At 32.1% G+C, this 9,220-nt stretch overlaps 1 pseudogene; it reads right to left on the reverse strand.

The window, feature by feature from the left end:
* Positions 1–7,803: 7,803 nt before the first annotated feature.
* On the reverse strand, positions 7,804–8,586 carry LOC139848813 (casein kinase II subunit alpha-4, chloroplastic-like; annotated as a pseudogene).
* Between the last annotated feature and the right edge of the window lie 634 nt (positions 8,587–9,220).

Consider the following 9,220-nt stretch of genomic DNA (forward strand, 5'->3'; position numbering starts at 1 on the left):
CAAAAACACTTCAAGAAATCCTTCCAAGAACACAAACTTACTTCCAATCTTTCATCCAATTCCATCACCCTTTTGGTTCTAGGTTCTTACTCCTCTTTTACAGAAACCTTGTCCAAGGAACTTGAGGTAGTATCTATGTTCATAACCTTATTCGATTCATATATATATAGCTATCATATTTTGTGGTATACAATTTTAACAACAAGAACATAGTTTGAATGTTTTCAAACTTGTTTGCAAACTAAATAGATCCTTCTAACTTAACTTTTAAAATACTTCAAGACCTGTAATATAACTTAAATATATGCTAATTTAACAAGGTATAACATGGTTTTTCAAAGAACACCTTAAAAACTGTTTTTACGACGTCGGAGTGTAACCGGGGGCTGTTTTGGGTTGGATAATTAAAAACCATCTTAAACTTTGAATTGAAGGTTTATGTTCTGGAAAAATGATTTTTACTATGAATATGGTAACACATAAAAATTTCATGATTTAATTCAAAGTATAAGTATTTTTAGAAAAATAATCATTTAAGGTTGCCTACATAAAAGAAAAGGTTTAACTTCATAAGTTTCACTAAAGTTTCACCTATGCCGTGTGATTTTGAATACAAACTAAGATGTTTACAGTTCATAGTCTTAAAGAGGAACTCTATCCAAGGAGATGGCAAGTTGAATCAACGAAAACGGAGTTGTAACGAAGAAACTATGACCGAAACAAAATTGGCTATCCAAGACTAGTTTAACTTCGGGATTAATTGGAGAAAATTAAAATAAATCACATCTTTTTAAGATAACATGATATTTTATATATATGTACTCATAATTCAATTTTATATGGTTCAGGATCACCCGTAAACAACACGAGAAGATTAATCATAAGATCCCATGTTTGTACGCAACACGTCATTTGACAACACCGGTACCGTGGGTCAAGATTAATCTCGACCAATACATATACGTTGGGGGTTTTATTTATTTCGTTGGGGGTTTATTAAACATCTAAATATGAACCATTAAAATTGAATTACTAACAACGAACTGCTAACTACGGACTAAGGAATTATAAAAAGTATTAAAAGTATAACAAGAATATATATGTGACGTTGTTTAAAAAGAAAAGGTATTGATATATTATATATGGATAGGTTCGTGATATCAACCGGGAGACCAAGTCAAAATATATATATCTTCAAGACGAAAGTGAGTATATAGTCCCACTTTTAAACTCTAAATATTTCGGGATGAGAATACATGTATTTTATGTTTTACGTTATGGACACAAGTAACTGAAAAATATATTCTACGTTGAGTTGTACCACTGGCATACTTCCCTGTAGCTTGGTAACTAATATTTACAGCGGTATTGTAAACGCGAATCCTGTTGATAGATCTATCGGGCTTGACAACCCCAGCCGGACTGGACGACCAGTATTCAACGGTTGCACAGTACTTCGTTTCGTGACTACACTTGGTACAGTGTAGTAAGATTTCATATTAAAGGGAATATGCGACGTGATTAATTGTTAAGTATGGTTACCAAGTGCTCAACCACTTAGAATATTTTTATTAAACTGTTTATATACGAAATCTTGTGGTCTATATATATATTGCTGCCGGCACTAAACCTATATCTCACCAACTTTATGTTGACGTTTTAAACATGTTTATTCTCAGGTGATAATTAGAAGTTTCCGCTGCATTATGTTGAATTTGAGCAGGATCTTGCGTACGCATATTTGTGTCAAAAAATAAGACTGCATATCCAAGAACTTGTGTTGTAAAATATGCTAGAAATCGTGTTGTTATCATCATTTGTAAAGTTTGTAAGTCAAAGATTATCGCTAAACGATAATCATCTTTATTTCGTCCAAAGCTTGTATCAAAAATAAGAATCATGGTTTGTAATGTATAATATATGCAGTTTTTCTTTTAAAAATGTCGCATATAGAGGTCAATACCTCGCAATGAAATCATACGTTATCTAACACGTTCTTACGGTTAAGGACGGGTTATGACAACTGTGTTATCTTCATTAACCTTTTCAACTACCGGTTCTTTTTCCTTATCTTGCTCAGGTTGTGGTTCTTGTGGAGTAGGAATAGCTTCATCAGAAATTACAGGTATTTCAGGTAGTTTAAGTGTAATACCACTTCTTGTGGTAATAGCTTTAGCTGTTTCATTCCGGGGGTTAGCATTTGTATCACTAGGTAGACTTCCCGGTTTTCTTTCACCTATTAACCTTGCTAGGTTGCTCACTTCTTGTTTCAGATTTTGAATAGAAGCTTGTTGATTTCTAAATGCTTGAGCATTTTGTTCATTGGTTTGTTTCTGAGATGCGAAAAACTGAGTTTGAGATTCAACTAGCTTCGACATCATATCTTCTAAATTTGACTTTTTATCATCCGTTTGTGGTGGTTTGTTTTGAAAATTAGGTCTTTGCTGATTGTAAGTATTATTGGATACTTGTTGATTGCTAGGACCTTGTTGGTTGTTGTATGGAACATTTCGGTTATAATTCTAATTTTGATTGTAGATTGGTCTTGGCGGTTGATAATTATTCTGATAATTATTTCCAGGCCTTTGGTTCATGTATGAAACATTCTCTCTTTGTTCCATTGTTTATTCAATACTGAGACAATCTTTTGTCAAATGTGGTCCTCCACACTGCTCATAACTAATTCTTATTGAGTGAATATCTTTAGTCTTCTTTTCCATTCGTCTCTCGACAGCATATATCTTTGCGGAAATGGAATCTAAGTCATGGCTAGAATCGGCTCTAGCTGCTTTAGATGATCTAACGATATCTTTTTCTTGGTGCCACTCATGTGAGTGGGAAGCAGTGTTATCAATAATTTTGTAAGCGTCAGTTGAGGTTTTCTTCATAATGGAACCACCAGCTGCTATATCGATGTCTTTCCTTGTAGTGATGTCGCATCCTTGGTAGAATATTTGTACTATTTGACAAGTGTCTAAACCATGTTGCGGACATCCTCTTAATAACTTTCCAAATCTGGTCCACGCCTCATATATAGTTTCATTTGGCTTTTGTGTGAACGTAACAATTTCTCCTTGAAGTCTCACGGCTTTAGATGCTGGAAAGAATTGTTTAAGAAAATTTTCAACTAAAACATCCTATGTTTCAATCGCCCCTTCAGGTAACGATTCTAACCAATATTTGGCTTCTCCCTTTAAAGTCCAGGGAAATAACATGAGATATATCTGTTTATCCTCCACTTCTCTGATTTTGAATAAAGTACAGATCCTATTAAAAGTACGAAGATGTTCGTTTGGATCTTCCTTCGGCGCACCACTAAATTGGCATTGATTAGTTACCATGTGTAGGATTTGTCCTTTGATTTCATAATCTGGCGCATTAATGTCTGGTTGAGTAATTGCGTGACCTTGGCCAGTGCGTTTAGCTCGCATTCGGTCTTCCATACTTAGAGGTTCCAGATTTTCCATGATTGAATTTGTTGAATCTGAATCACTATAGGATTCTGATTTAATGGGTTATTCCTCAACAATCTCTGTTTGAATGATTGGTGGTTTCGAAGGAAAGATTAATGGTTCAGAATCTCTGAATTGTCCCTGAATATCCTCCGGATTCTCAATTGTGAGGTCAGGTTCAAAAAATGGATTATCGGAAATTTGAATTGGAGTACTTGGTCGACTTGATTACGATTCTAAAGAAAAATCAACGGCGACAATATTTGCTAGATGTCTTGATCTGGTTACAGGTGGTGAACGTACAAAAGGTGGTGAACGTTTTGCTCGGTGCATTCACTGAATATCCTACTAGTTATAAAAGTTAAAAATTATATAAGTTATCAAATTAATAGACTTTTCTGATTTTGCCCACGTTTCGAATAGCCAATAGATGTAGCAGGTAGCCAGGACCCTTTAAATCGGAAGCCCACAACTCGCCACTAACAAATCCAACTATCACTACGAACCAGAAAATTTTGGATGTCTATCAATTTAACCACTTAAAATAATTTTCCGCTAAAATTTAAAGAAATTTAGAGAAGAAATAGAAAAAAATCTAAGTCCTAAAAACTAGAGTGTCGAGAAATAAAGAAAAAAAAGGGCGCGTCGGAAAACGTCGAAAAATAAAAGGTCGAAAAAAAATAATAGGCGTCCAAAAATAAAAATAAGAAAGTAGCGCGTCGAAACTTAAAAAGGAACTAAAAACTAAGAATTAAAAGTTGCGTCTAAAAATATTAAAGCTTACAAGAAATTCTATATCCAAAACGGCAAAAACTTAAAAAGGTACTAAAATATAAAAACGGCGTCGCAAAATTCTAAAGCACCTAACTCTTAGTATAAAGAAAAAGTACTTAAAGGATTTTACGGCAAAGCGTAAGAATCTAGAAATAAAAATAACTATGGCAAAAACTATGACTTAAAACTAAATACGAGCGAAAAATACAAATATTACGCTAAACAAATAAAAAGAAACAAAATATAAAAATAAACTTAAAGTTGTAAAAAGTACAATTTTTATAAAAATATTATTTTTATATTATTTATTTTATAAAACTATTAATTTTTATATATTAATAAAACTAATTAAACTAAAAATACAAATTAATAATAAAAACTAAACTAATTAATTAAAAACTAAACCCTAATTAGGGTTTTAATAATAATAATAATAATATACTCCGTAATTATTGCTGTAATCAGGTCAACTTCGGCGTGTCAGAACAGGCCATGCGAGCGCATGGTCTTCACGTTATATATCCATGCGGTCGCATGGAGTAGGGTTTCGGGCCAGAGTTGGGCTGCTACAGTACCAGGCCGTTTGATTTCTTTTATATTTTTTTTTCTGTTTTAAAATATATAGAATATTTATATAGAGTAAATAAAAACTTAATTGTTAAAAACTAAAAATAAAAATAGAAAAATTTATAATTTTATATATTTTTATCAATCTCTTAAAAATATATATATTTTGTTTTTCTTTTTATATTTTTGTATTTTTAATATTTAAAACGTATATTTTTTTATACAAAGAACTTAATAAAAAATCTTTTTTTTATATATATAGCGTTTCGCTTCCGGCGTTTAAGCAAGTCCCCGGCAGCGGCGCCAAAAATACTTGATGTGTGCGAGGTGGTGTATAAAATAGTTATATTTTTACAAGGAAAAGCTATTAAATACGATACATTTTTACACAAGTTATTTATTTATTTATAGAGTGTATATACTTAAACCTTGCTACAACACTTATAGGCAGTGTACCTAATCGTACAGTAGTGTAGTTTTTAGTAAGTCCGGTTCGTTCCACAGGGATCTTAGCCAAGTTTAACGATATATTAGTTTTAACTTATAATTGTAAAAATACAAAAATATATAAATAATATTATTATTATAAAAGGGGGATTTTACCGTTTAATGACCGGTTTGTCGATTTTAAAACTTTAGTCGCAGTTAAAACCTAATGTAAAATATTAAAAATAAATATAACTTAATTTAAAGCGTAAAATAAATAACGATAATGAAATTGCAATAAATAAAAGTGCGATAAAATAAAATTGCGATAATTAAAAAGTACGATAATTAAAAGCGCAATTAAATAAAATGACAGTAAATAAAAGTGCGATAATTAAAAGTGCAATTAAATACAAAATAAAGAAATTATGCTTATTTAAACTTCCGTAATCATGATGTTTGACGTGTTGATTTTAATTTGTTACCATGGGTTAATTGTCCTTTGTCCTGGATTATTTAATATGTCCGTCTGGTTTTTGTCCATAACAGTCCATCAGTCATAAATATAAAGTGCGAGTGTCCTCGTCAAATTATCCTTATATCCGAAGTCAAATACTCCAACTAATTGGGGACTTAAACTGTAACAAGGTCTTAATACTTTGTTTAATAATTACACCAGGATATCGACTGCGTGTAACCCAAGGTTTTAATACTTTGTTAACAATTACGCCAAGTGTCCTTGTACATAATTCACCCCTGTTTTAATAAGTCCATTGACTATTAATCTATTCCCGTGTCCGGTTAAATGAACGATTATTAGTACTCATAAATATCCCGCCCATCGTGTCCGATCAAGTGTATATGGTTATTTATAGGTACGTCCAATTGTAAATCTTTATATTAAATTAACAAACTATCATTTAATTAAACAAATATAAAGCCCATTAATAGCCCATAGTTTAATTTCCCCCAGTGTCGTTCTTTTGTCCAAACTCCAATTATGGTACAAAGCCCAATTACCCCGTCTTAATATTTTAGCCCAACATCACGATTACTTCGGCTTAAATAAGCATAATAATAACTTAGCTACGAGACATTAATTTAAAAAGGTTGAACATAACTTACAATGATTAAAAATAGCGTAGCGTTACACGGACAGAATTTCGACTTACACCCTTACAACATTCGCTAACATACCCTTATTATTAGAATTTAAAATTAAAATATATATATATATATATATATATATATATATATATATATATATATATATATATATATATATATATATATATATATATATATATATATATATATATATATATATATATATATATATGTATGTATACGCGAGAGAGATAGAGAAAAAGATATATTAAAACTGGCCAAAACACGCGAAATTTATAGATGTGGCCTGACTTCTGGGGCCATGCGATCGCATGACTTTTGTTCTTCCAGGCCATGCGATCGCATGGCCAGCTGGGAGAGTTCACATGACTTTGTTTTCTTTCTTGCCGACGGTTTTTAATAATAATATAATATATAAATAATTTATAGAATTATTTAAATATTATATTATATTCGTGTGCATAGTTGACTTGTAATTTTTAGTCCGTTGCGTTGAGCGTTGAGAGTTGACTCTGGTCCCGGTTCCGGATTTTCGAACGTCCTTGCGTACAATTTAATATCTTGTATTTTGCATTTTGCGTCTTGTACTCTTGTAATTTTGAGACGTTTCTCATCAATAATTTGAACCTCTTTGATTGTACTTTGTACTTTTGAGCTTTTTGGTCGTTTGCGTCTTCAATTCGTCGAATCTGTCTTTTGTCTTCACCTTTTATTATTTAAACGTATATCACTTGTGAATAGAACAATTGCAACTAAAAGCTTGTCTTTCTTGAGGGATAATGCTATGAAATATATGTTCGTTTTTAGCATTATCACCACCCTGTAAAAAACTGAATATTATATTCCGGTACAAATGTGTATATTATTAAAATATATTTAAAGTTGAAAATATATTGATCAGTTTACCTGATGCATAAAGTTTTGCATGATACTTAGCTTTCCAATTAAACTTGACATACAATTTTCGTGATTTGAAATGGCAAATAATTGAATAAAAATCTTGCCTAGTTGTTAGAACCTTAAAAAGAGCTGATTATGTATCAAGGATTGTAACAGAGGTGTTTTGTAGATCAGGGTTATATATAGAACACCAAGCCTCCCTTAGTCACTAACATTAACCATCGTTATGTAAAGTATTTTAAGAGAGCCGTGGAATAATAGTTGACTATTTGACTAATGCTCTTTAGCTTTTTGACTAATTGTTTAACATTCATCATATTCATGGGTCTAAGGTCATAATAATTGGGCTGGACTATTTCATCGTTCGACCCATCTCGAGTTTTATAATAAAATCTTGCTTTTCGAGAAAATGTCCTAATATTGGTATCAGATTCATGGCCTTCAACACACCAAAGGAGATCCTATGAATATCGATGAATGTTTACCTCTCACCTTTAAACTGTCAACACCAAACCTTCATACCCTCATCATCTTCATCATGAAGATATGAAGATCTTCAATTTTTTTTTTTTGAAAATATTTCATGATCAATCATCACATTGTGTGGCTTTACATCTCGATGCATGATCCCTTGAGTGTGACAGTAATCTAAAGCGTTCAAAAGTTTGTATATATAATAACGAATATCGACATCGGAAAGAGTTGGGTATAACACTTAAAAATCGGTGTTGTTCACATACTCAAATATGAGACTTGGTGTCTTTGATTGCTGATCTCTAACAATATCCAGCAACTTAATAATAATTTGCCTACCAGAAAGGTTTTGTAGAATTTTTATCTTCTTCTTCTTCTTCTTCTTCTTCTTCTTCTTCTTCTTCTTCTTCTTCTTCTTCTTCTTCTTCATAGGTTTAAGTATTTTAATAATGCATTTTTCATCACATGTGCAATGAAATCCTTCAAAAACCTCACCGTATTTCCCTCTCTCAATCTTCCTTACCACCTCATAACCATCATTTTCCCTCTTTTGAACGGTCTATGATTCGTAATCCCAATACTTCTTAGGACGAGCAACATTAACATTGGTATAAACCTTAGATTTCGAAGGAGTGCCAGGACGTCGAGTAACTTTACCGATCTTCTGAGCCAGGGTTTCATGTAGAGAAGGCGTCGGTCGAAGGCTGTTGTAGAATGAAGGTTGAGGTGGTTGACAGAGGGTTTGATTCTGATGAGGACTTTTGCGTTTACGGTGTTGTTGTTGCGGAGGCGATGTGACGGAGAGGGCGGAGTAGGGTTGAAGCTGATGGAGGGAATTTGGGGATGATGAATTGAAGAGAACCATAAAAATATAGTTAAAGCATCTACTATAGTTAGTTCAACTCTAGCAGCTTTCAAAGATTTCATTTTTGAGCCCGTGCGTTGCACGGATGCGATTGAAACCATTAAATATTTTTGGATAAAACTTTTCTTTTTTCCTCACCGAAACCTTTACACTTTCCTATTCGTCTAGAAAGTAAATCTATACAATCACCAATATCATAACATATTCTAGAAAACATGAAATCTATACAATCATCAATACCATGCTTAAAATTATTAAAAATGAAAACTATAGTTCTTCCCACCTGCATAGATCACATTTATTTAATATCAATATCCAAAACCATACTTGTTATCTTCACTTTAAGGCAGAAATGCATAATCATCATAACATTCTTCCTCATTGAATTCATCTGACTTTGACTCTTTAAATCTTCACGTCTTCTAATAACTTTAAACTTCAAATCTATAGTTTTGACAGCTTCAATCCTTTGATTCCTCAAAACTTGAATGCCTTTACTCTTTAAATCTTCAATCATTTTAAACCATGATGTAAACAGCCTACATACACAAACATCTATACCAACCATAAAGCTATAATATTTTTCTTTCATTTTCATTATGATTACCACATTTTCATTATCATTTTCATCTAT

This window comes from Rutidosis leptorrhynchoides, chromosome 5 (genome assembly GCF_046630445.1).
Source record: "Rutidosis leptorrhynchoides isolate AG116_Rl617_1_P2 chromosome 5, CSIRO_AGI_Rlap_v1, whole genome shotgun sequence".
In the NCBI taxonomy this organism is placed as follows: Eukaryota; Viridiplantae; Streptophyta; class Magnoliopsida; order Asterales; family Asteraceae; genus Rutidosis; species Rutidosis leptorrhynchoides.